Source organism: Bos taurus, chromosome 9 (genome assembly GCF_002263795.3).
Source record: "Bos taurus isolate L1 Dominette 01449 registration number 42190680 breed Hereford chromosome 9, ARS-UCD2.0, whole genome shotgun sequence".
Taxonomy (NCBI): Eukaryota; Metazoa; Chordata; class Mammalia; order Artiodactyla; family Bovidae; genus Bos; species Bos taurus.
Window position 1 is genome coordinate 75,612,512 of NC_037336.1, and position 27,552 is coordinate 75,640,063.

Genomic DNA, 27,552 nt, shown 5'->3' on the forward strand with positions numbered 1-27,552 from the left:
TATTCCAGAACATAGGGAAATGTAAGTTTTTTTAAAAAGTGGTTGGTATAATCATGGATAAAAATAGCTCAAGAACACCCAAAACGTAAAGGTTTGGCATATACAAACACCAGCATCAACATGAGGGCTTAAGGGCAAGAAATTTTGATATTATCAGAGCAAACATGATCTCAAGGGGGCATTTAATTCCATTGGTTAGCCTGCTTTGTTCTCTTTTGTTTTGGGGGCAAAAAAAGAAAACAAGCAAAAGTATCTCTTTCCAAAGACCTTCTGTTTTTTCACGTTTAACCTGGATTTAGGACAAGTTCAAAATTCCATGGAGTCATGTCAAAAGAGTTTCAACAGGAGCTGCTGTTGTGCCCCTGAGGGAGGCATCATCAGGCTGGTCTTGGAAACCTGACGAGAGAAAAAAAAAATGTGTTTCATCATCAGGGAACAGAAGGGGATACACAGCCAAGGAAATGACATGACATGTTACAGTTCCAATAGTAAATTTGATTTTCTGTCAGGTAAGCAGTTCCCATGACTTGGGGATGATTATCTGAGATCTTTGAATTTTGGACTCTTTTTACATCATTATCCTTTGTCCTAACGGATGACAGTCCTGCCTGTTACTTCCTGTGTACGTCAGGGTGTCCGAGAGGAATGAGGCATAGCCGGCCACCTCATCCCAATTTCCTCTCGATTCCACGTCCTAGTCAGGCTGTGACCAAGGCTTCCAGGACTTGCTGCTATTTCGGGGGATGCCTCAGACCTAGCAAACTGGGAAGGTTCGAGTTCAAACAAGAGGTCTTCCACTTGACAGTCTTGTTTGTCATTATCATCGCCTGCATTGTGTGACTTCTAATTGTGCTGTGTATGCACTTGAAGGATCTCTACTGCCTTTTTTAGAATATTCCAGTGGCACTTTTACAATTTTTAGAATATTCCAGTGGCAACAAATTTTTTAAAAATATATATAACTCAGTGCAAAAATTTTAGGTATGATTTAAAGGAGTAATGGGCTCTACACAGAACAAAACAAGTTGGGAATGATTACCACTCAACCATCAATACTGACTAACAGTGTCTCTGTGTGCATGTAAAAAGTGTTCCTACCTCTTTCTTTTTGTCAGCCTTCAACATAGTCACAGGTTTGTGGGGATAACTGGATACTGCCCTGATGACATCCTCCTGAAGATGCTCAAGGCACAGTTTTTGTATGTTCTGGTTAACAGACCTTAATACTGGGGAGTGAAGGGTATCATCACCTCCAACTATGATGCTGATCTCTTACAGCTAAAACACCTGCTCTACTCAACATCATCTCGTGGGCTTGGTTCAGTGTTTTCACAAGTAGACATTGCAAAAGTAAATGGATTTGCTGCCAGTAAATTTGAAACCATGATTGCAATTTGGAGGCCCGTCTATAAAGGGTTCTCATCACATTTCTTTGTCCCATCTTTAGTGAGACATAATGGACAGATGACGTTTAAGTTTAATATACAGGAGGATGATTTGACACAGGTATATACACAGGATGATTACCATAATAAAGTTAATTAACACATCCATCACCTCACATTATTACATTTTTGTGTGTGTGGTGAAACTTTTGAGATCTCTCTTAGTAAATTTCAGGCATATGATACAGTGTTGTTAACTATAGCCATCATACTGATATTAGATCCCCAGAACTTATTCATCTTAAAAGTGGAAGTTTGTCCCTTTGACTGAAACCCCCCTTCTGTTCCCTAACCCCACCAGATCCTGGCAACCACTATTCTACTTTCTGTTTCTCTGAGTTTGTCAACATACATTTTTCTGTGATCCAACCCTTGAGAATTACATGACATACTAAATTTCCACATGCTTTTGCCAGTCTCTTCCTATCTCACAATAAGCATAAAATGTGAGATTAAGGAAGATGCAGCTCAAATCAAGACCTTGGTACATGGAGAATATTCCCTTTAACAGACATCAGTCAGAATCCTGTTGTGTACAATTCAGAAGAGCGTATTGCCTTTCACTTGCTTCTTTCGGATAAGATAAATGGGAAATATTATTGATCACTGGCCCTGAGTTTGGCAGAAGGGCTACTATGGCACTTGTGGTTTCCTGGGTAGAGAAACAATACTCAGAGAATTTCCTCCCATCCTTTGTAGCTCCCTAGGTGTGACCTGGAGTAACAGGCAAATTTGGCCTTGGAGCACAAAATGAAACAGGGCAAAGGCTAACAGAGTTTTGCCAAGAGAATGCACTGGTCATAGCAAACACCCTCTTCCAAAAACAAAAGAGAAGACTCTACACATGGACATCACCAGATGGTCAATACCAAAATCAGATTGATTATATTCTTTGCAGCCAAAGATGGAGAAGCTCTATACAGTCAGCAAAACCAAGACTGGGAGATGACTGTGGCTCAGATCATAAACTCCTTATTGCCAAATTCAGACTTAAATTGAAGAAAGTAGGGAAAACCACTAGACCATTCAGGTATGACCGAAATCAAATCCCTTACAATTATACAGTGGAAGTGACAAATAGATTCAAGGGATTAGATCTAATAGATAGAGTGCTTGATGAACTATGGATGGAGGTTCATGACATAGTATAGGAGGCAGGGATCAAGAGCATCCCCAAGAAAAAGAAATGCCAAAAGGCGAAATGGTTGTCTGAGGAGGCCTTACAAATAGCTGTGAAGAGAAGAGAGGTGAAAGGCAAAGGAGAAAAGGAAAGATATAAGCATCTGAATGCAGAGTTCCAAATAGTAGTAAGGAGAGATAAGAAAGCCTTCCTCAGTGATCAATGCAAAGAAATAGAAGAAAACAATAGAGTGGGAAAGACTAGGGATCTTGTCAAGAAAATTAGAGATACCAATGGGACATTACATGCAAAGATGGGCACGATAAAGGACAGAAATGGTATGGACCTAACAGAAAAGAAGATATAAAGAAGAGGTAGGAACAATACACAGAAGAACTATACAAAAAAGATTTTCATGACCCAGATAATCACGAAGGTGTGATCACTCACCTAGGGTCACACATCCTGGAATGCAAAGTCAAGTGGGCCTTAGGAAGTATCACTATGAACAAAGCTAGTGGAGGTGATGGCATTCCAGTTGAGCTATTTCAGACCCTAAAAGATGATGTGTGAAAGTGCTACACTCAATATGCCAGCAAATTTGGAAAACTCAGCAGTGGCCACAGGACTGGAAAAGGTCAGTTTTCATTTCAATCCCAAAGAAAGGCAATGCCAAAGAATGCTCAAACTACTGTACAATTGCACTTATCTCACACACTAGCAAAGTAATGGTCAAAATTCTCAAAGCCAGGCTTCAAGAGTACATGAACTGTGAACTTCCTGATGTTCAAGCTGGTTTTAGAAAAGGGAGAGGAACCAGTCATCAAATTGCCAACATCCATGGGATCATCGAAAAAGCAAGAGAGTTCCAGAGTTCCAGAAAAAACATCTATTTTTGCTTTATTGACTATGCCACCTTTGACTGTGTGGATCACAACAAACTGTGGAAAATTCTGAAAGAGATGGGAATACCAGACCACCTGACCTGTCTCCTGAGAAACCTGTATGCAGGTCAGGAAAAACAGTTAGAACTGGACATGGAACAACAGACTGGTTCCAAATCGGGAAAGGAGTATGTCAAGGCTGTATATTGTCACCCTGCTTATTTAACTTATGTGCAGACTACATCATGAGAAACACTGGGCTTTCCCGATTTTTACTCCAGGTTTCTCTTGACTTCATACTTTTGCATTCCAGTCCCCTGTAATGAAAAAGTCATCTTTTCTGGGTGTTAATTCTAGAAGGTCTTGTAGGTCTTCATAGAACCATTCAACTTCAGCTTCTTCAGCATTATTGGTTGGGGCCTAGTCTTGGATTATTGTGATATTGAATTGCTTGCCTTGGAAATGAACAGAGATCTTTCTGTTGTTTTTGAGATTGTATCCAAGTATTGCATTTCAGACTCTTTGGTTGACTATGAGGGCTACTCCATTTATTTTAAGGGCTTCTTGCCCACAGTAGTAGATAATGGTCATCTGAGTTAAATTCACCCATTCCAGTCCATTTGAGTTCACTGATTCCTAAAATGTTGATGGTCTCTCTTGCCATCTCCTGTTTGACCACTTTCAACTTATCTTGATTCATAGACCTAACAATCCAGGTTCCTATGCAATATTGTTCTTTACAGCATCAGACTTTATTTCCATCACCAGTCACATCCACAACTAGGTGTTATTTTTGCTTTGACTCCATCTCTTCATTCTTTCTGGAGTTATTTCTCCACTGTTCTCCAGTAACATATTGGGCACCTACCAGCCTGGGGAGTTCATCTTCAGTGGCCTATCTTTTTGCCTTTTCATACTGTTCATGGGGTTCTCAAGGCAAGAATATTGAAGTGGTTTGCCATTTCCTTCTTCAATGAACCACGTTTTGTCAGAACTCTGCACCATGGCCTGTCCATCTTGGGTGTCCCTACATGGCATGGCTGACAGTTTCACTGAGTTAGACAAAGCTGTGGTCCTTGTGATCAGTTTGATTAGTTTTCTGTGATTCTGGTTTTCATTTTGTCTACCCTCTGATGGATAAGGATAAGAGGCTTAGGGAAGCTTCCTGATGGGAGAGACTGCCTGAGGGGGGAAACTGGGTCTTGTTCTGATGGGTGGGGCTATGCTCAGTAAATTTTTAATCCAATTTTTTTGTTGACGGGTGGGGCTGTGTTCCCTCCCTGTTGTTTGGCCAAACTATGGTGGAGATAATGAAGATAATGGTGACGTCCTTCAAAGGGTCCTGTGAACACACTGCTGCACTCATTGTCCCTGACCCTGCAGCAGGCCACCACCAACCCACGCCTCCACTGGAGACTCCTGGACACTGATGGGAAAATCTGGGTCAGTCTCTTGTGGGGTCACTGCTCCTTGCTCCTGGGTCCTGGTGCACACAAGGTTTTGTTTGTGCCCTCCAAGAGTCTGTTTCCCCACTCCTGTGTAAGTTCTGGTGGCTCTATTGTGGGGTTAATGGTGACCTCCTCCAAGAGGGCTTATGCCATACCCAAGTCTGCTGCACCCAGAGCCCCTGTCCCTGCAGCAGGCCACTGCTGACCCATACCTCCAGAGGAGACACTCAAATACTCAAAGGTAGGTCTGGCTCAGTCTCTATGGGGTATCCTGGTGAGCACAAGGTTTTGTTTGAGCTCCCTGAGTGTCTCTGGTGGGTATGGGGTTTGATTCTAAATGTGATTTTGCCCCTCCTATCGTCTTGCTGGGGGGCTTCTCCTTACTCCTGGACATGGGATATCTTATTTTGGTGGAATCCTACATTTTCCTGTTGATGGTTGTTTAGCAGTGAGTTGTAATTTCAGAGTTCTTGCAGGAGAAGATGAGCACATATCCTTCTACTCTGCCATCTTAAGAGGAAAGACCCTCCTGAATTCACTGGTGATAATAGTGCTTGGAGAGAAATTTCCTAAGATAATAAAGCTAAGATGTAATAAACACTTGAGCTTCCCCAATGACTCAGCAGTAAAGAATCCACCTGCAATGCAGGATACATGGGTTCAATCCCTGGATCAGGAAAATCCCCTGAAGGAGGGCATGGCAACGCACTCCAGTATTCTTGCCTGGAGAATCCCATGGACAGAAGAACCTGGAGGGCTAGAGTCCATAGGGTCACAAAGAGTTGGACACAACTGAAGCAACTGAGCTTGCACATACATTAAACACTTAGATGGCAATATTCTAAGCTCTTTCAGTTCAGTTCAGTCGCTCAGTCGTGTCCAACTCTTTGCAACCCCATGAATTGCAGCACACCAGGCCTCCCTGTCCATCACCAATTCCCAGAGTTCACCCAGACTCACGTACATCGAGTCAGTGATGCCATCCAGCCATCTCATCCTCTGTCGTCCCCTTCTCCTCCTGCCCCCAATTCCTCCCAGCATCAGAGTCTTTTCCAATGAGTCAACTCCTTCGCATGAGGTAGCCAAAGTACTGGAGTTTCAGCTTTAGCATCATTCCTTCCAAAGAAATCCCAGGGCTGATCTCCTTCAGAATGGACTGGTTGGATCTCCTTGCAGTCCAGGGGACTCTCAAGAGTCTTCTCCAACACCACAGTCAAAAGCATCAATTCTTTGGCACTCAGCCTTCTTCATAGTCCAAGTCTCACATCCATACCTGACCACTGGTAAAACCATAGCCTTGACTAGACGGACCTTTGTTGGCAAAGTAATGTCTCTGCTTTTGAATATGCTATCTAGGTTGGTCATAACTTGCCTTCCAATGAGTAAGCGTCTTTTAATTTCATGGCTGCAGTCACCATCTGTAGTGATTTTGGAGCCCAAACAAATAAAGTCTGACACTGTTTCCCCTGTTTCCCCATCTATTTCCCATGAAGTGATGGGACCACATGCCATGATCTTCGTTTTCTGAATGCTGAGCTTTAAGCCAACTTTTTAACTCTCCTCATTCACTTTCATCAAGAGGCTTTTTAGTTCCTCTTCACTTTCTGCCATAAGGGTGGTGTCATCTGCATATCTGAGGTTATTGAGATTTCTCCCAGCAATCTTGATTCCAGCTCGTGTTTCTTCCAGTCCAGCGTTTCTCATGATGTACTCTGCATATAAGTTAAATAAGCAGGGTGACGTACTCCTTTTCCTATTTAGAACCAGTCTGTTGTTCCATGTCCAGTTCTAACTGTTGCTTCCTGACCTGCATACAGATTTCTCAAGAGGCAGGTCAGGTGGTCTGGTATTCCCATCTCTTTCAGAATTTTCCATAGTTTATTATGATCCACACAGTCAAAGGCTTTGGCATAGTCAAAAAAGCAGAAATAGATGTTTTTCTGGAACTCTCTTGCTTTTTCCATGATCCAGCAGATGTTAGCAATTTGATCTCTGGTTCCTCTGCCTTTTCTAAAACTAGCTTGAACATCAGGAAGTTCATGGTTCACGTATTGCTGAAGCCTGGCTTGGAGAATTTTGAGCATTACTTTACTGGCGTGTGAGATGAGTGCAATTGTGCGGTAGTTTGAGCATTCTTTGGCATTGCCTTTCTTTGGGATTGGAATGAAAACTGACCTTTTCCAGTCCTGTGGCCACTGCTGAGTTTTCCAAATTTGCTGGCATGTTGAGTGTAGCCCTTTCACAGCATCATCTTTCAGGATTTGAAATAGCTCAACTGGAATGCCATCACCTCCACTAGCTTTGTTCGTAGTGATGCTTTCTAAGGCCCACTTGACTTCACATTCCAGGATGTCTGGCTCTAGGTCAGTGATCACACCATCGTGATTATCTGGGTCGTGAAGATCTTTTTTGTACAGTTCTTCTGTGTATTCTTGCCACCTCTTCTTAATATCTTCTGCTTCTGTTAGGTCCATACCATTTCTGTCCTTTATCGTGCCCATCTTTGCATGAAATGTTCCCTTGGTATCTCTAATTTTCTTGAAAAGATCTCTAGTCTTTTCCATTCTGTTGTTTTCCTCTATTTCTTTACATTGATCACTGAGGAAGGCTTTCTTATCTCTTCTTGCTATTCTTTGGAATTCTGTGTTCAGATGCTTATATCTTTCCTTTTCTCCTTTGCTTTTCACTTCTCTTCTTTTCACAGCTATTTGTAAGGCCTCCCCAGACAGCCATTTTGCTTTTTTGCATTTCTTTTCCATGGGGATGGTCTTGATCCCTGTCTCCTGTACAATATCACGAACCTCATTCCATAGTTCATCAGGCACTCTATCTATCAGATCTAGGGCCTTAAATCTATTTCTCACTTCCACTGTATAATCATAAGGGATTTGATTTAGGTCATCCCTAATGGTCTAGTAGTTTTCCTTACTTTCTTCAATTTCATTCTGAATTTGGTAATAAGGAGTTCATGATCTGAGCCACAGTCACCTCCTGATCTTGTTTTTGTTGACTGTATAGAGCTTCTCCATCTTTGTCTGCAAAGAATATAATCAATCTGATTTCGGTGTTGACCATCTGGTGATGTCCATGTGTAGAGTCTTCTCTTGTGTTGTTGGAAGAGGGTGTTTGCTATGACCAGTGCATTTTCTTGGCAAAACTCTATTAGTCTTTGCCCTCTTCATTCCGTATTCCAAGGCCAAATTTGCCTGTTACTCCAGGTGTTTCTTGAATTCCTACTTTTGCATTCCAGTCCCCTATAATGAAAAGGACATCTTTTTGGGGTGTTAGTTCTAAAAGGTCTTGTAGGTCTTCATAGAACCATTCAACTTCAGCTTCTTCAGCATTACTGTTGGGGCATAGACTTGGATTACTGTGATATTGAATGGTTTGCCTTGGAAATGAACAGAGATCATTCGGTCATTTTTGATATTGCATCCAAGTACTGCATTTCGGACTCTTTTGTTGACCATGATGGCTACTCCATTTCTTCTGAGGGATTCCTGCCCGCAGTAGTAGTCATCTGAGTTAAAAACTCTTTACACATGTTAATTTTCTGCGTCCTCATAATTCCATGAGCAAGTACTGTTATAAAGATACAGAAGAACAGAGAGGTGGGATCACCTGCCAACAAAGTAAAGAGGAACCAGGATCAGAAGGGATGACTCCCAGGAGCTGGTCTGGACCACTGATGTAGGATGGGTACTTAAAGAATAGAGAACAGTACAGTTGCAGACACTGAAAGAGGTCTTCACTTATCAGAGAAAGGGCAATATTTGAGGAAAGACCCAAGGCTATTGAGTTTAGCAAATAGGAGTTAACTGCAGTGATGAAGAAATTGTGAAAGAGCAAATCTCTTGTCCATAAGACAGGACTATGTGTCACATGGAGCTCTTTAGTGAGAGCAGGACCCAACTGACACATCAACACCCAGTTTCTGGGGATATATCATGAAAGCCCAACATGGACTCTGGTACTGAAACAGTTCTGGGTTATTAAGATTCTAATTCCAAATAATTCCGACTTGTGGGGGTTTTCTCCACACCACCAAGCAATTCTCCAACAGCAGTTTGGTGTCCAAGAATTCAATATCATTCTTAAACTGTCTACCTGGAGACAGCATCTGATCCCCCAAGGTTAAGGGCTCAGGCCTAGAAGACTCAGTATTCATGGAAACATCATACTCACTAGGTTACCAGCTTATTATAAAAGGATATAACTCAGAACTAACTAGATGGCAGAGATGCACAGGATGAGGTATGAGTAAAGGTCAGGGAACTTCAGTGCCCTCTCCAAGCACACCAGCGTCCCCAAATCCCTACACCATCAGGGGAAGGTTCTGAACCCCATCCTTTTAGGTTTTATGGAGGCTTCATTACATAGGCATGATAGATTAAATCCTTGCCCATTGGTGTTAGTGCCAGGCTCCTCCATCCATGGAGTTCTCCAGGCAAGAATATTGGAGTGGGTGGCCATTCCCTTCTCAAGGAGATCTTCCCAACCTAGGGTTCAAACACAAGTCTCCTGCATTGCAGGCCGATGCTTTACTGTCTGAGCCACCCCCTGGTGGCCATTTGAACTCAATTTCTAACTCCTTTCCTCTCTCTGGAGGGTCAGGGGGTGGGTAGGACAGAATATTCCAAGCTTCTAATTACATAGCAGATTTTTCCTGGCAACCAGCTCCCACCCTTAGGTGTTTTCCAGAAGCCACCTTGTTAACTTCACAAAAGATAACCTTTACCTCCCTCATCATTTAGGAAATTCCAAGGGTTTTAGGAGTTCTGTTTCAGAAACAGGATCAAAGACCAAATATCTCTCTCTTATTATAAATCACATTATCATAGCTGCCTAGCAGCTACCAGAAGAGGAATTTGAGAACTGGAAGCAACAGAAACCAAGCCATCAAAACTACAGTATCAGATGAGGAATGCTCTAAGGAGGAAATGGGAGGCTAGTTTATCTAGTGGGAACATGAGGTCAAGATCCTCACCTCCTGCTTGGTCCTGGCCACTTAGAACCCAGGTGGGCCTGTTTCCACCCATCCTGGCCCACTGTGGTCAGAAGGCCCAGCTCTCAGTCAGGGAGGAAGAAAGTAGCAGGCCAAGGCTGTCAGGAAATCTGACACCTAAAAACTCCCCATGTATCCGCAAGGCTAACATGAAGGACTGAAGACTCCAGAAGCAGCTTAGAAGCTTGGTCTTAAATCAGCACTAATTCTTGCTCTTTCAGATCAGCGGAAAATAAATTTTGAGCTCAAGAAACCAAAAAATCTTACAGCCATATGTTTTAACATGCAAAATTAAAGAACAACCAAAATCTCATGAAATATCAACAAAATTGTGAAGCAGCATTTGATCACATAGTATGTAGTCATCACAAATCATGTTTTCAAATGAATGTTTACTGTCCCAGGGAAATGCTCATAAAAGAGTATGGCAAAAAGCAGCCTAACATACCACAACGTGCTCTGAATTTTTCCTGGAGGAAATTCTATTTATGCTCAGTAAAGAAATTATTCTGAAAAATGTATCTTTGTTTTACATAATAAATAAATAAATTCACACTATATTGACAGTACTGTTATACTGTCAGAACAGTCAAGATTTATGAAATACAAAAATGTTCTTACTTTTATTACCCTATCATAAAATTTACTTTTTTAAAATAAATATTGAAAATAACTTAATCAGAATAGTATTTACCTTGTTTATATTAGCTTTTCCGAAGCTTCAGGAGACATGGTTTTGATCCCTGGGTCAGGAAGATTCCCTGGAGAAGGAAATGGCTATCCACTCAAGTACTCTTGCCTGGGAAATCCCATGGACAGAAGGAGCCTGGCGGCCTACAGTCCACAGGGTCACAAAGAGTTGGACATGACTGAGCATGCACACATGCATCTTAACTTTTCAGCAACTAGTTTCTTTTTCTCCGAAGTGAAGTGAAGTCGCTCAGTCATGTCTGACTCTTTGAGACCCCATGGACTGTAGCCTACCAGGCTTCTCAGTCTATGGGATTTTCCAGGCAAGAGTACTGGAGGGGATGTCATTTCCTTTTCCAGGGGATCTTCCTGACCTAGGGATCGAAAATTACTACATAGAAATTATAATTATTCACATAAACTTTTCCACAGGCCAGGTTAATACACAGTGATCTTCTGATTGATATGAACAAAAGGAATTAGTTATTTTTGTTAGGCTGTTATCTGATTGAATTACCTGGAGGAAAAAAAAGAAATCCCTCTTTGTACATAGTTTAATCGTTTGAAACATTCTGAGTGGTGCAGACTTTCTGTTAGAATAGACTGAAAATGAACCAAGTATAAGTCGACTTTTACTTAGATTTTGAAACTGTAAAGTAGAGAGAAGGAACTGCCTACACTCTTATTTTGTTTTGCATGATATATTATGCATGAAATCAAATTGCTTGGGCTACAGGCACAAGATGTCACTTCAGCAGCCCTCTAGAACTTGATGGTTGGGAAAGGCATAAGCCTTGTTGATAATGAGCTTTTTATTTTCTTCAAGACTAATAGAGGGAATTGGGGTATCCTGTCATAAAGGAAGAGTGAATTGCAGTGAAAAAGTGCAGATGGGCAGGTAGGTATCTTTTTAAAACCCTGCTGGAAGGAGACAAAGCCAGAGATACTAGGCCTTCAGCAACAGGAATCTGACTGTCAGGACAGGTTGATGGGCAAGTGGGTGGGGGCAGAGCACAGAAAGCACACAGGGAGTACAGGGAGTCCTGGTAAAGGCGTGTGTGTGTGTTGGTGCCAAGAATGCAAAGGAATTGTCAGTTATAAGTCAAGGAAGCTTAAGTATGGGGTGTCTGGGGAGCCCATGGTGCAGCCTCTCTGTTTCTTTCCAAACTGATGAGTAAGTCTTAGGTCTTCCATATTTCCTTTCTTCTAATTTTTGGTGTCCTTTTATGCCAAAGAGGTACAATAGCTAATTCTGGCACTAGTGGACAACTGTAAGCCAGGCTTCTGAGTATCATCCATCTGCTGGTGGCAGGGATGGGTACATTGAGAAGATGCTGGGGAGTCTGTGGGTGTTCGAAGACAAGGGTGGGGTGGAAGGAGGGCTGAGGATGGAGACTGGTACTCTCTCCACTGCTCTGGGGTAATTCTTGCTAGTGTTCTGATTTGCCCCACCAACTTGAGATATAAAAATACAGCTTGTACGTGAGACGCTAGTGAGGAACATCTGGCCTCAATTCAGTCAACCCTATGCTCTCTCTTTTGATTCACCACAAGCACTTCCCTCATGATATTTGTCTTTTGTTTGTCTGTTTTGAGAAAACCTTTATTGCATATCATTGAATTAATTTCTGTTTGAATAAACAGTACACAAAACAAAGATTTATGTTGTGAAAATCCTTGAATCTTCTAATCAGCAGTCTGCAAGGAGTGGAGACTCTGGTTTTGTGTCTTTTTAAGACATCCATTTCCCATTTATTTTTAAACTTTGAACATAATAGTTTTCCAAACTATTTTTGATGTGGGTTATAGAACTTCTCCCCATGAAATGCTGCTCTTTTCTGTGAGACTGAATGTGCCCCCGAAGGACCTGGCACATGGTGCACTTTTCACAAGGCTGTACAAGTACTAATAAAATCAGTCCTTGTGGGATTGAATACGCATTTGGAATGCACTTTATTTTTCATAGATATATAGAATACTCTTTCAGCTTTGTCCTTTAATAGGAAAAGAAAAGAGAAAAGCTATACATGAGTACTAAAAAATCTGATCTTCTCCAGAAACCAAAACAGTATCAAATAACAGTGTCCTTCAGAACCACATATGTGACTGTTAGCTGGTGATTTCTTTTTTCTTTCTCAGTCTTTCTTTTGAAAGTGAAAGTGAAACTTATATAGGCATGTCTGACTCATGTGACTCCACGTACTGTAAGCCTGCCAGGCTTCTCTGTTCATGGAATTTTCCAGGCAAGAACACTGGAGTGGGTTGCCATTTCCTACTCCAACAATATTTGTCTTTAAGATGTTCAGAATGACATTACTCAATCACAAGTACAGTTCCAAGTGCATGTATTCATTCATGGTTTCTACTCTCACTATTCACACACATTTTTAAAAAGGATCCAAGGTCTATAAATTTAATGTCCTATATAAACTGAAATGGGCTTCTCAGGCAGCAGTAGTGGTGAAGAAGCCATCTACCAACGCAGGAGATATAAGAGATGAGGATTCAGTCTCTGGGCCAGGAAGATCCCCTGGAGGAGGGCATAGTAATCCACTCCAGTATTCTTGCCTGAAGAATCCCATGGACAGAGGAGCCTGGCAGGCTACAGTCCATGAGTCACAAAGAGTTGAACACGACTAAAGAAGCACAAGCTGGAATCAAGATTGCCGGGAGAAATTTCAATAACCTCAGATATGCAGATGACACCACCCTTATGGCAGAAAGTGAAGAGGAACTAAAAAGCCTCTTGATGAAAGTGAATGAGGAGAGTTAAAAAGTTGGCTTAAAGCTCAACATTCAGAAAACTAAGATCATGGCATCTGGTCCCATCACTTCATGGGAAATAGATGGGGAAACAGTGGAAATAGTGTCAGACTTTATTTTGGGGGGCTCCAAAATCACTACAGATGGTGACTGCAGCCATGAAATTAAAAGACGCTTACTCCTTGGAAGGAAAGTTATGACCAACCTAGATAGCATATTCAAAAGCAGAGACATTACTTTGCCAACAAAGGTTCGTCTAGTCAAGGCTATGGTTTTTCCAGTGGTCATGTATGGATGTGAGAGTTGGACTGTGAAGAAGGCTGAGTGCTTAAGAATTGATGCTTTTGAACTGTGGTGTTGGAGAAGACTCTTGAGAGTCCCTTGGACTGCAAGGAGATCCAACCTGTCCATTCTAAAGGAGATCAGTCCTGGGTGTTCTTTGGAAGGAATGATGCTACAGCTGAAACTCCAATACTTTGGCCACCTCATGCAAAGAGTTGATTCATTGGAAAAGACCCTGATGCTGGGAGGGATTGGGGGCAGGAGGAGAATGGGACAACAGAGGATGAGATGGCTAGATGGCATCACTGACTCGATGGACATGAGTTTGAGTGAACTCCGGGAGTTGGTGATGGACAGGGACGCCTGGCGTGCTGTGATTCATGGGGTCGCAAAGAGTCGGACACGACTGAGCGACTGAACTGAACTGAAAGCAGCACGGCACAGCATAGCACACAAACTGAAACAGAGAATGAGAAACTCTGTGGAGACAGAGGGGAAGCTAATATACAAGCTGATATAATTACTATAACAGAGTCAGCCATGAAGAAATTAATTGAGGAAGATAAACTACGAAGTACTATTTTCTGTATCTACTAATATCTCAGGGAAAAACTAATTTCTATGATGCTAATTGCCATCAGTTTCATTGTACTTGATTAAAAGTTGTGTTATACCTCTAAAGAAAAATAACCCAAAAGATTAGTAAATTTCTTAATATCCATCTCAGCAAAAATGACACAAAATAGCAAACAGCTGTATAATGACAATTATTTGGTAAAATCAAATTAGAAAGATAAATACAAGAATTGTTGCTATTTAGTTGCTAAGTCATGTCAGACTCTTTTGTGACCCCATAGACTGTAGTCTGCCAGGCTCCTCTGTTCATGGAATTTCCAAGGCAAGAATACTGGATTGGGTTGTCGTTTCCTCATCCAGGGGGTCTTCCCGACCCAAGTATCGAACCTAGGTCTCTTGAGTCCCCTGCATTGGGAGAGGATTCTTTACCACTGAGCCACCAGGGAAACCTAAATACAAGGAAACTTATTCACAAACATGGAGCCCAGAAATCAAGTAGAGTGAAGCAGTGTTGAATAACAGGGGAAAAAAAAAAAAAGGATTTGAAATTGGACAGACCGTCTCAATTCAACTTAGTTTCACACCAATTAGCTGCATCACATAACCTCTCTATGTTTCTATTTATTCATATTTAAATCTTTGAAAGATTGTTTTGAGAAATAGATATCTAATGAAGATACCACTGTGCCTGGCTCACAGAGACCACTCAATAAACATTATGAATTTACTAATAGAACATTTGCAATGAGCCAGGTACTATTCTAGGTGCTAGAATTACAGTGGGGAATGAAGGAAAATCTTTGTCTTAGTGTCTTTAATACTGTGATGGGAGAAAATAGCCAACAAACAAGTAGGAAAAGAAGAAGGAAAGTAGGAAGACAGATGGTAAGAGAGGGAGTGAGCGGAGGAGAAGAAAGAGATTCAGAGAGTGATGTTTCCTAGAGCAACAGTCATAAGATGGAAGTTGTCTTACAGCATGGGGTACCTACTCTAGCTAGTAGTCACGGGAGGACCCTTGACGAAGGATCATTTTCTCTGAATCTTGGACGATAAGAAAGGAAGCCAGAGTAGGTTAAGATCATGGAAAAGACCATTCCAACCAGAACAAATGTTGGGAGAAAAGGCTATGAGACCAGCACAAATCTTGTGTTTTGCAGAGACAAAGAGAAGGGCAGTGAGTGTCAGGGAGAGGAATGTAAGGGAGAAGGGTACAAGATGAGGTCCAAGATGTTGGTAAGAACAGTTCAGGTAACTCTTGGTCCCTAATAGAGTTCAGAGTCTATTTAATTACAATGGGGAGGGTTTCAGTGGAGAGTGATATGATCAAATATAATCTTTAAAAAGAGCATTATGTCTGATATCTGAAGAATGAATGGGTAGTAATTGTGGGTGGAGAGAACATGAAAGCAGGCAGACCAGTAATGAGGCTGTAGCAGTTTAGATGAGAGACTATTGTTTCTGGGACTAGCCTGTAGCAGTAGAGGGGATGAGACGTATTTGGATGGGGGATATGTTTTGGAGGTAGAGCTGACAGGACTTCCTAAAGAATAGGATGTGAACGAAGGAACACGATCAGGGCTAATTCCCAGATATTAGACTTGAGCCTCAGCCTGACTAGTAAACCCATTGCCAGGATAGGAAAGAGGAGGGAGGGATGGTTGGTGTCAGGATAGTCAGACACCTAAGTGGAGATGCCAAGCACACAGTCTAGAGATCAGGACTACTCCTGTGAGAAGATTTGCTTAAAGTGTAATGTAAACTTGTTCTATGTAAAATGTCCAATTCAGTCTTACCAAATTGAAAAACAAAAGTTAACTCTATTAACTGGTGATATGTACTGTTTTTTGTGAAGTTAGATCTTCTTGAAAACTTTTATTTAAATGACTCTGAAGCTACTTTGTTGACACACAAGAGTTGGCTCAGTAAAAACCATAATTTCTCTGTGGTCATCAAAACCTGACAAAGCAAGTGATGATCCAATTGGAGTATCAGAAGCATGATTTCCATATCAACAGAATTCTTACAGCATATAGTTATTTATTCTAGATAAAATGCTGCTTCACTTGTTCAGATCTTGTGATGGGTATAGCTAAAATTCTTTCTTCTGGGAGGAAAAAAGAAAGTGAGGTACCCTCAGAGTTGCATTTTTCCTGAAACACATAATAATATGCAAACTAGCTTGGCACTGATTATGATAAACTGATTTGGGTTGAATTTTTTCTATTCTGCTCTGGTAGGGTCCTAATGCTAACCTGTTCCCACAATCTCAGAAATGTGATCTAAGGCAATCAATCCAATCCCAAACTCCCAGTTGAAATGAGCATCAGGTGTTGACATAGTTACCTGCCTCTACTCAAACATCCGGTTAGATTTATCTTGAGAAATCAACTATTGGTTGACTGATAACAACAGTTATACATACTATTTGTTACATGTCTACTGTATTATCTCATTTTAATCATCACAACTAATTTGGAAGGTTTTTATTTTAAAAATAATAAAACTGAGATTCATTGATCCTACTTGACCAGAGGAAGAACTTGTTTATATCTAATTGTATATATCTAAGTGTAGTTTGCTGGATGTAGTACGTGTAGATGCTGGATGGCATCACCGACTCGATGGACGTGAGTTTGAGTGAACTCTGGGAGATGGTGATGGACAGGGAGGCCCGGCGTGCTGTGATTCATGGGGTCGCAAAGAGTCGGACACGACTGAGGGACTGAACTGAACCGAAGTGTAGTTTATATGTTTATATCAAAGTGTAGTTTTATTATTTTGTGACCCTCCCCTCCATAAGATATGGTTATATCTAAGTGTAGTTCTGTTTTTATATCTAGATTTATGCCTAAGTGTAGTTCTATTATTTTGTGACCCTCCATAAGATAAGCATCATGAAGATGAAGATGTGGGGATAAATTGTCCCAATGATTTCAACTTTCACATAGTTCTGCAAACTCATACATTTGATTCACAATACTTTCAGTAGTTATGTTCTATAAAGTCACTGGAACACTGATTTAGCAGAACTGAATCACTTCGCTCCTGGGGAAACACACTGTTAAGGTCCCACAAGACTCTCTTGTTCACAACATGTCCATTGACCAACCAATACTTACTGTCATATGTGTTTCTGTTTAAAGACACCTTATTCAATGTATGTTGTTGATTCATTGACATTGAACTCACAGCCAAGAACACTAACACATGCCCAAATGAAGCTTATCTAACACTCATACCTTCTCCATAAGGTGCATCCCAGCCTTCTTGTACTTGGGAACATGAGTTAGCACTTCAGTGCTCTGATTAGGTATCATTTCAAACAGTGAAATCACCAAAGCAAAACAAAAAAATGCAAAAAAAAAAAAAAAAACCATGGCGCTAAATAGATTTTGGAAAAAAAAAACTTGTTGAGTAGTGGAAGTTTGAGGGGAGATTGCAAATACATGACCCCCATCACCAAGGAGATATTAATCTATTAGGAGAGACAAGATCAACACACATGAGTCACAGGTGAAATTATAACCGAGAGTGTGAATAGGATGATAGTGTTTTATATTAATCTACATGTTCTTGATTGATTTTATCCTACCCTTTCTCAGACTTTTCAAGTATCAGTGATACTTTTTATATGAGCTTTTGTCAGGGGTGAGCAGATCAGCCTAAAACCAAGAAGTCTTTGAAAACTGTGACTAGATTTCTTAAATGCAGACTAGACACTGCAATTTGAAAGCTGAAGAGTTTTGTTTTAATTTGTTTTAATATACAAGAATCAGCCTTTGCTGAGAGAAATGAATGGCTTGCATGGAATTCTAAGAGCAAGGCTTTGATGATCAAGGACCTACTTTGGTGGACTGAGCACTGTTTGCAGTAACTTCCACAGACAGTGAAGTATGTCAGTTGCTGTGTGTATCTTCCTACCCAAAACAAAATAAAGATCTACCAGTGAATAAGAGAAGGAGATTCAGAGAGGACAAGGCAAGGTGCTTAATAAGATTAAGACAGCTGGTGGTGAAATCTGTTTCCTTGTGCAGCCAAATCTTAGGTGGAGTTTGGTAAAGACAGCGTGACTTTCCGAGTCAGAGTCCAAGAGGACAGCCAGTCTCATAGTAAAGCCTTGATTTTGAAGGCATTGAAGCAACATAGCTCTTGGGTAATAGACTGGCAATGAATGAGGGAAGCAACCAAGAAGACAGGTCTTCACAGAGACTTGCAGAGTCCTGAATATAACACTGGATTGGCCAAAAAGTTCATTTGGCTTTTTCCATAAAAGAATGAAACTTTTGGCCAACAATAAAATAATAATAGGAAACTGAGAGTTTTGAAACCCCAAGCAGAGGTGTGGAGGGGCTGCAGGAGGTGAGGAATCACAAGGTCTAGGAAAAGAACAGAAGGTTGCAGAGGTATGGGCTTCATGGTTGATCACTACTGAGGCAGAGCCACGTTGAAGGTCAGGAACGGCGGCAGTGAGGAGATACCCCTTGTCCAAGGTAAGAGAAACCCAGGTAAGATGGTAGGCATCGCAAGAGGGCATCAGAGGGCAGACACACTGAAACCATACTCACAGGAAACTAGTCAATCTAATCACACTAGGATGACAGCCTTGTCTAACTCAATGAAACTAAGCCATGCCCGTGGGGCAACCCAAGACGGGCGGGTCATGGTAGAGAGATCTGACAGAATGTGGTCCACTGGAGAAGGGAATGGCAAACCACTTCAGTATTCTTGCCTTGAGAACCCCATGAACAGTATGAAAAGACAAAATGATAGGATACTGAAAGAGGAACTTCCCAGGTCAGTAGGTGCCCAATATGCTACTGGAGATCAGTGGAGAAATAACTCCAGAAAGAATGAAGGGATGGAGCCAAAGCAAAAACAATACCCAGTTGTGGATGTGACTGGTGATAGAAGCAAGGTCTGATGCTGTAAAGAGCAATATTGCATAGGAACCTGGAATGTCAGGTCCATGAATCAAGGCAAATTGGAAGTGGTCAAACAAGAGATGGCAAGAGTGAATGTCGACATTCTAGGAATCAGTGAACTCAAATGGACTGGAATGGGTGAATTTAACTCAGATGACCATTATATCTTCTACTGCAGACAGGAATCCCTCAGAAGAAATGGAGTAGCCATCATGATCAATAAAAGAGTCCATAGTGCAGTACTTGGATGCAATATCAAAAATGACAGAATGATCTCTGTTCATTTCCAAGGCAAACCATTTAATATCAGAGTAATCCAAGTCTATGCCCCAACCAGCAATGCTGAAGAAGCTGAAGTTGAACGGATCTATGAAGACCTACAAAACCTTTTAGAACTAACACCCAAAAAAGATGTCCTTTTCATTGTAGGGGACTGGAATGCAAAAGTAGGAATTCAAGAAACACCTGGAGTAACAGGCAAATTTGGCCTTGGAATACGGAATGAAGAGGGCAAAGACTAATAGAGTTTTGCCAAGAAAATGCACTGGTCATAGCAAACACTCTCTTCCAACAACACAAGAGAAGACTCTACACATGGACATCACCAGATGGTCAACACTGAAACCAGATTGATTATGTTCTTTGCAGCCAAAGATGGAGAAGCTCTATACAGTCAACAAAAACAAGACCAGGAGCTGACTGTGGCTCAGATCATGAACTCCGTATTACCAAATTCAGAATGAAATTGAAGAAAGTAGGGAAAACTACTAGACCATTCAGGTATGACCTAAATCAAATCCCTTATGATTATACAGTGGAAGTGAGAAATAGATTTAAGGCCCTAGATCTGATAGATAGAGTGCCTGATGAACTATGGAATGAGGTTCGTGATATTGTACAGGAGACAGGGATCAAGACCATCCCCATGGAAAAGAAATGCAAAAAAGCAAAATGGCTGTCTGGGGAGGCCTTACAAATAGCTGTGAAAAGAAGAGAAGTGAAAAGCAAAGGAGACAAGGAAAGATATAAGCATCTGAATGCAGAATTCCAAAGAATAGCGAGAAGAGATAAGAAAGACTTCCTTAGTGATCAATGCAAAGAAAAAGAGGAAAATAACAGAATGGGAAAGACTAGAGATCTTTTCAAGAAAATTAGAGATACCAAGGGAACATTTCATGCAAAGATGGGCACGATAAAGGACAGAAATGGTATGGACCTAACAGAAGCAGAAGATATTAAGAAGAGATGGCAAGAATACACAGAAGAACTGTACAAAAAAGATCTTCACGACCCAGATAATCACTATGATGTGATCACTGACCTAGAGCCAGACATCTTGGAATGTGAAGTCAAGTGGGCCTTAGAAAGCATCACTACGAACAAAGCTAGTGGAGGTGATGGCATTCCAGTTGAGCTATTTCAAATCCTGAAAGATGATGCTGTGAAAGGGCTACACTCAACATGCCAGCAAATTTGGAAAACTCAGCAGTGGCCACAGGACTGGAAAAGGTCAGTTTTCATTCCAATCCCAAAGAAAGGCAATGCCAAAGAATGCTCAAACTACCGCACAATTGCACTCATCTCACATGCTAGTAAAGTAATGCTCAAAATTCTCCAAGCCAGGCTTCAGCAATATGTGAACCGTGAACTTCCTGATGTTCAAGCTAGTTTTAGAAAAGGCAGAGGAACCAGAGATCAAATTGCTAACATCTGCTGGATCATGGAAAAAGCAAGAGAGTTCCAGAAAAAACATCTATTTCTGCTTTATTGACTATGCCAAAGCCTTTGACTGTGTGGATCATAATAAACTGTGGAAAATTCTGAAAGAGATGGGAATACCAGACCACCTGACCTGCCTCTTGAGAAATCTGTATGCAGGTCAGGAAGCAACAGTTAGAACTGGACATGGAACAACAGACTGGTTCCAAATAGGAAAAGGAGTACGTCACCCTGCTTATTTAACTTCTATGCAGAGTACATCATGAGAAACGCTGGACTGGAAGAAGCACAAGCTGGAATCAAGATTGCGGGGAGAAATCTCAATAACCTCAGATATGCAGATGACGCCACCCTTATGGCAGAAAGTGAAGAGGAACTAAAAAGCCTCTTGATGAAAATGAAAGAGGAGAGTGAAAAAGTTGGCTTAAAGCTCAACATTCAGAAAATGAAGATCATGGCATCTGGTCCCATCACTTCATGGGAAATAGATGGGAAAACTGTGGAAACAGTGTCAGACTTTATTTGTTTGGGCCCCAAAATCACTGCAGATGGTGATTGCAGCCATGAAATTAAAAGACAGTTACTCCTTGGAAGGAAAGTATGACCAACCTAGATAACATATTCAAAAGCAGAGACATTACTTTGCCAACAAAGGTCCGTCTAGTCAAGGCTATGGTTTTTCCAGTGGTCATGTATGGATGTGAGAGTTGGACTGTGAAGAAGGCTGAGTGCCGAAAAATTGGTGCTTTTGAACTGTGGTGTTGGAGAAGACTCTTGAGAGTCCCTTGGACTGCAAGGAGATCCAACCAGTCCATTCTGAAGGAGATCAGCCCTGGGATTTCTTTGGAAGGAATGATGCTAAAGCTGAAACTCCAGTACTTTGGCCACCTCATGCGAAGAGTTGACTCATTGGAAAAGATTCTGATGCTGGGAGGGACTGGGGGCAAGAGAAGAAGGGGACAACAGAGGATGAGATGGCTGGATGGCATCACTGACTCAATGGACGTGAGTCTGAGTGAACTCCAGAAGTTGGTGATGGACAGGCAGGCCTGGCATGCTGCAATTCATGGGGTCCCAAAGAGTCGGACGTGACTGAGCGACTGAATGAACTGAACTGAGGCAGAGCCAGCAGCAGCAGCAGCCAGCCCACCAAGTCAAAGGTCAGGCAAGATGGGTGATGCCTCATGGGTACCTGCCAGAACTTCCCAAAACCCAGAATGTGACAATACAGTGATTATCAAAGGCAGAGGATTACAGGAGAACCCAGATTACTCCTAAGCCGCCTGTCTACTGACATCACTCTTGTCTACCAATATCACTCTTATCTACCAACATCACTCTTAGGGAGAAAAAGAGAAAACTCTGAATTTGACTGCAACCTTACTAAAAGATGCAAAATCTTCAATTGGAAGCAATGACTTACCTTAACATGTAAAGATTAAGAAATTTAGTTTATGAGTAAAAAAAAAAAACAACAACAAATGAAGTCTAGACATGGAACCGAACTATTTTTAATTACAGAAAAAAATTTTAATGGGACATTTCTTCATATCTGATTTTTGGAACTTGCTACATGGGCTGAATTGTGATGCACCAACAAAAAAAACCCTATAGCATTTTAAAACTGAGTGACATGTGTCAGGTCAGGCTTGGGCAGGTAATGGGCAGGAAGGAGTTGAAATGAGATGAACTCTGTAGCAGGCTGGACCCAAATAGACAGGAGAGGGCTGGTCACTGGGTCAGAGGCAATGCCTAAGTTGCATAATCAGAAACCTGCTGGGTGAGATAGACATCTGGGATCATCAGAGAGCACCTGTGAAATGAGAAATTGCATGTTGGGATTTGTAAGTCGTGTAACAGAAGTTAGCAGATTTGCCTCTCTTGCCCTGTCTTGCTCCTCAGAAAGTCTACTCCTAGCATCACTGATAGGAGATGAGTGCCATGAATCCTGAGTCTACTGACCTTTTCGATGGCACGCTCATTTGAATGACTGAGGGTTATACATGCTGGACCCAAGCAGACCAATCAGGAGACCTTCCCCAGAAATTTGGGATTGGGACCCAAGGACTGCAGTTCACTGACCTTCAAAGTTTATTTACATGAGAATCATGCAAGACTCCAAAGCTCCACCAGTATATCTTTGGGACTTTGGGAAGGATATTTGATCTTCAGGATCTTTGATCTCCAGGATGTATCTGATGCAGTAGGTTTGGAGCTCAGGATCTTTTTAACAAGTATCCCCAGTGAATCTGGGGCTTCCCAGGCAGCTCAAGTGGTAAAGAATCTGCCTGCCAATGCAGGAGACACAGGTTTGATCCCTGGGTCCAGAAGATCCTCTGGAGGAGGAAATGGCAACCCATTCCAGTGTTCTTGTTGGGAAATCCCATGGACAGAGGAGCCTGGTGTGTTATAGTCCATAGGGTCATGAAGAGTCTGACACGACTGAGGCGACTGAGAATGCACCAATGCATCTAGAGCAGAAAGGTGTAGATCACAAATAGAGAAAAAGGCTTCTGGACTGGGAGGATCTCTAGATCAAAGGTGGTCGTTTTGGGCCATGTAAATGGTGAAGCAGAAGAAAGGTCTAGAGAAAGAGAAGTGTAAGGCAGACATACAAAGAGAAGTTGCTGGGCAGACAGGATGCTGGCTGATTAAATACCTTTCCCAACCCTTCTCCTTGCTGGCCTCACCCTATCAGAGACTAGAAATTCTAAGCACCTATACCCAGTCTTCTTTGAAGTCAGGAGGTCACATGACATACTTTGGGCCAATGAGAGGTGCATGGAAATCTGCTTTGTTGGGACTGGTCATTTAGGGAAAGCTTTTGCCTTTGGGATGTAAGGGTAACCACAGGTCACTGCCCAATTTTACTCTTCTCTCTGCCTAACACCTGGAGCAACAGTCAACTGTGATCCATGAAGCAAGAGACACAAAGTCAACACACTAAGGATGCAAAGTAGGAGAAAGGCCTCAAGTGGGAGACAGGCATTTGGAATGTGTCTAAAATTTAGTGACTTTGTAGAACTGTGATGTAGTCAAGACTGTGAGAAGAAAACTGTAGGTGAGCACATGCCCAGGGAGTCCTGGAGTTGTATCAGTGACATGAAGAGCCATTCATTACTGCTGCTGGTCCACACAACCGCCAGGTACAAACAGTTGAGAGCAAGGAGACATGATCAGTTAAGGAGCTTTTTTTTTTTAAATTTTGAAATTGCAGTTGGTTTCCGTTTTGATGTGCCAGCTTTCTCTAGTTTCAGTGCACGGGCTTCTCTAGATGCAGCACGTGGGTTTAGTTGCCCCAAAGCATGTGGAATTTTAGTTCCTCAACCAGGGATCAAACCCATGGCCCCAGCTTTGGAAGGTGGACTCTTAAACACTGGTCCACCAGGAAGTCCCAGGAGCAATCTTAACAGGGGCATTCTAAGACAACTTGAAGGAAAGCTAATGGTTCATTCAAGAAAATGAATCTGATGTGGAGAAAAGGGAACCCTCTTACACTGTTGGTGGGAATGTAAACTAGTACAGCCACTATGGAGAACAGTGTGGAGATTCCTTAAAAAACTGGAAATAGAACTGCCATACAACCCAGCAATCCCACTGCTGGGCATACACACTGAGGAAACCAGAAGGGAAAGAGACACGTGTACCCAATGTTCATCGCAGCACTATTTATAATAGCCAGGACATGGAAGCAACCTAGATGTCCATCAGCAGATGAATGGATAAGAAAGCTGTGGTACATGTACACAATGGAGTATTAATCAGCCATTAAAAAGAATACATTTGAATCAGTTTTAATGAGGTGGATGAAACTGGAGCCTATTATACAGAGTGAAGGAAACCAGAAAGAAAAACACCAATACAGTATACTAACGCATATATATGGAATTTAGAAAGATCGTAATGATAACCCCAGAGAAGGCAATGGCACCCCACTCCAGTACTCTTGCCTGGAAAATCTCATGGACGGAGGAGCCTGGTAGGCTGCAGTCCATGGGGTCACTAAGAGTCGGACACGACTGAGCGACTTCACTTTCATTTTTCACTTTCATGGAGAAGGAAACGGAGAAGGAAATGGCAACCCACTCCAGTGTTCTTGCCTGGAGAATCCCAGGGATGGGGGAGCCTGGTGGGCTGCCGTCTATGGGGTCGCACAGAGTCAGACACGACTGAAGTGACTTACCAGCAGCAGCAGCAGCAACAATGATAACCCTGTATGCAAGACAGCAAAAGAGACACAGATGTATAGAACAGTGTTTTGGACTCTGTGGGAGAGGGCAAGGGTGGGATGATTTGGGAGAATGGCATTGAAACATGTATAATATCATATGTGAAACGAATCACCAGTCCAGGTTCGATGCATGATACAGGATGCTCTGGGCTGGTGCACTGGGATGACCCAGAGGGATGGTATGGGGAGGGAGGTGGGAGGGAAGTTCAGGATGTGGAACACGTGTACACCCGTGGCAGATTCATGCTGATGTATGGCAAAACCAATACAATATTGTAAAGTAATTAGCCTCCAATTAAAATAAATAAATTTATATTAAAAAAAAGAAAATGAATCTGCTATATTTTTCCTAACTGGTATACTAAATTACCCATGCGAAACTTATAAATATCCTAAAGTCTATATCACTGTATTATAGTTAAAAGCCAAAAGAAAAATAAATGAAAGTCATAGGAAAGGCAATTAAAATTCCATGACAAAACCAGATGGCCTGGTTATAGAAGGACCTCACCTATGATCAGTGGCTCAGGTTTGAATCATCTTGACCTGTAAACCAGGACATAGGCTCTGATCTAGTTAAGGAAGCAATATACCCAGAATACACAATCTCAGCTGATTAGAAAATAAGATTAAAAGGCAAAATCAAATCGATTTTCTTTAAAGCAAGAATGATGAAAAAGTTGTATGATGATAGTGACAGTTTAGCTTGTTCTGCTTGCTTCTTGGGATGTTAAAGAGTACATTAGTTTCCTGTGCTGGCTGTTACGTTACCACAGACCTACTGGCTTAAAACAACAGAAATGTATTGTCTCTCAGTGCTAGAAGAGGGCAGAAGTCCAAAATCTAGGTCGCACTGCTTTCAGACGCTCTCAGGGAGACTCCATCCCTTGCCTCTTTTCCAGCTTCTAGTGGCTGCCAGCATTCCTTGACTGGTCGCCACATCACTCCAATCCCTGTCTCTTCCTCTTCTGTATGTCTATCTGGTGGTGTTTTAGTTGCTAAGTCATGTCTGACTCTTGTGACCCCATGGAGTGTAGCCTGCCAGGGTGTTTGGCCATAGGATTTTCTAGGCAAGAATACTGGAATGGGTTGCCATTTTCTTCTCCAGGGGATTTTTCTGACTCAGGGATTGAACCCAGGTCTCCTGTAGTGCAGGCAGATTCTTCACCAACTGAGCTACCAGGGTGTGTCCATCTAATCTCCCTCTTTCTCATATAAGGACATTTATGATTGTATTTAAGGCCCAGCCAGGGTAATTTCCCCTTATCAAGAAATTTAACCACATCACAAAGGCCAACAGTTGCTTATAAAGTAATATTTACAGGCTCTAGGAATTAAGACTTGATATCTGTAGGTGGTCATAATTCAGTCTGCTGCTGCTGCTGCTGCTAAGTCTCTTCAGTCATGTCCGACTCTGTGCGACCCCATAGACGGCAGCCCACCAGGCTCCCCCGTCCCTGGGATTCTCCAGGCAAGAACACTGGAGTGGGTTGCCATTTCCTCCAATGCATGAAAGTGAAAAGTGAAAATGAAGTCGCTCAATTGTGTCCAACTCTTAGCGACCCCATGGACTACCTACCAGGCTCGTCCGTCCATGGGATTCTCCAGGCAAGAGTACTGGAGTGGGGTGCCATTGCCTTCTCCCTACTACTAAGAAAATCTGATATACTTTACTTATGATTTTAAACTATATTTTGATATGTTTAAGTTTATAATAAAGTATGAAAGTTTAGGGAATTCTATTTTTTATTTATTGTTTGGACAAGAAGTGTGTGAATATTTAAAAGAATGTTGCCTGTTTTTAAAGTCAACTTTAAAATAAATAAATCAGACTTTTAAACAATAATGAATTTCTTCCCTATACAAAAGTCTCTTGAATTTTAACAAGTTTATAACATTTTTTACTCAGTGTCTCTCTAGATTTATTATGTATGTGTGTATTCAGTAACTCCTGGTAAACTATTTCTCATTTTTACCCTGAAAAATGAGGAGGCAATTGAAATTGATGCAAAAGCAAACTTACATGTGCATGCCCACCTGCCTAGACCAGGGATGCCAAAAGCAAGGGTTAGCAAGAACAGGCATTGAACACTCTGGGTCTTTCACAGCTGTGGGCAGCCCCAAGTGTGACTTCACAAGAACAGCCTCTGAGCTCACAAAGAAACTGCTGCTTGCCTCAGCATGACTCGTGTCTTGTGCCTGTGGGTTTTGGTTCCTTTAACAGTGGGTCACAGGGTTTCTCCAGAACACTTTGTTTATTTCCTTTTACCAAGCTAAACATGTCCTTGATTTTAAAGCTATGTTTTGAAGAAGGATATTTGCTGAGATGCATTTTCACAATGTATTCTGTTCCATGGGGCATGTGACCTGAATTCAGGGATTGCCCATCATTATTCAGTTGAACTTCAAGATGAGAAAAATTTTTTTATTTTGAATGTTGTGTTAATTTCTGCTGTATAGCAAAGTG

At 41.7% G+C, this 27,552-nt stretch overlaps 1 long non-coding RNA gene across 1 annotated transcript; it reads right to left on the reverse strand.

The window, feature by feature from the left end:
- On the reverse strand, positions 1-27,552 carry LOC132346125 (uncharacterized). Its single transcript, XR_009495863.1, has 3 exons — positions 27,109-27,552; positions 25,038-25,066; positions 1-396 (listed from the first exon to the last, which is right to left on the reverse strand). It is a non-coding gene; the product is annotated as an uncharacterized lncRNA (long non-coding RNA).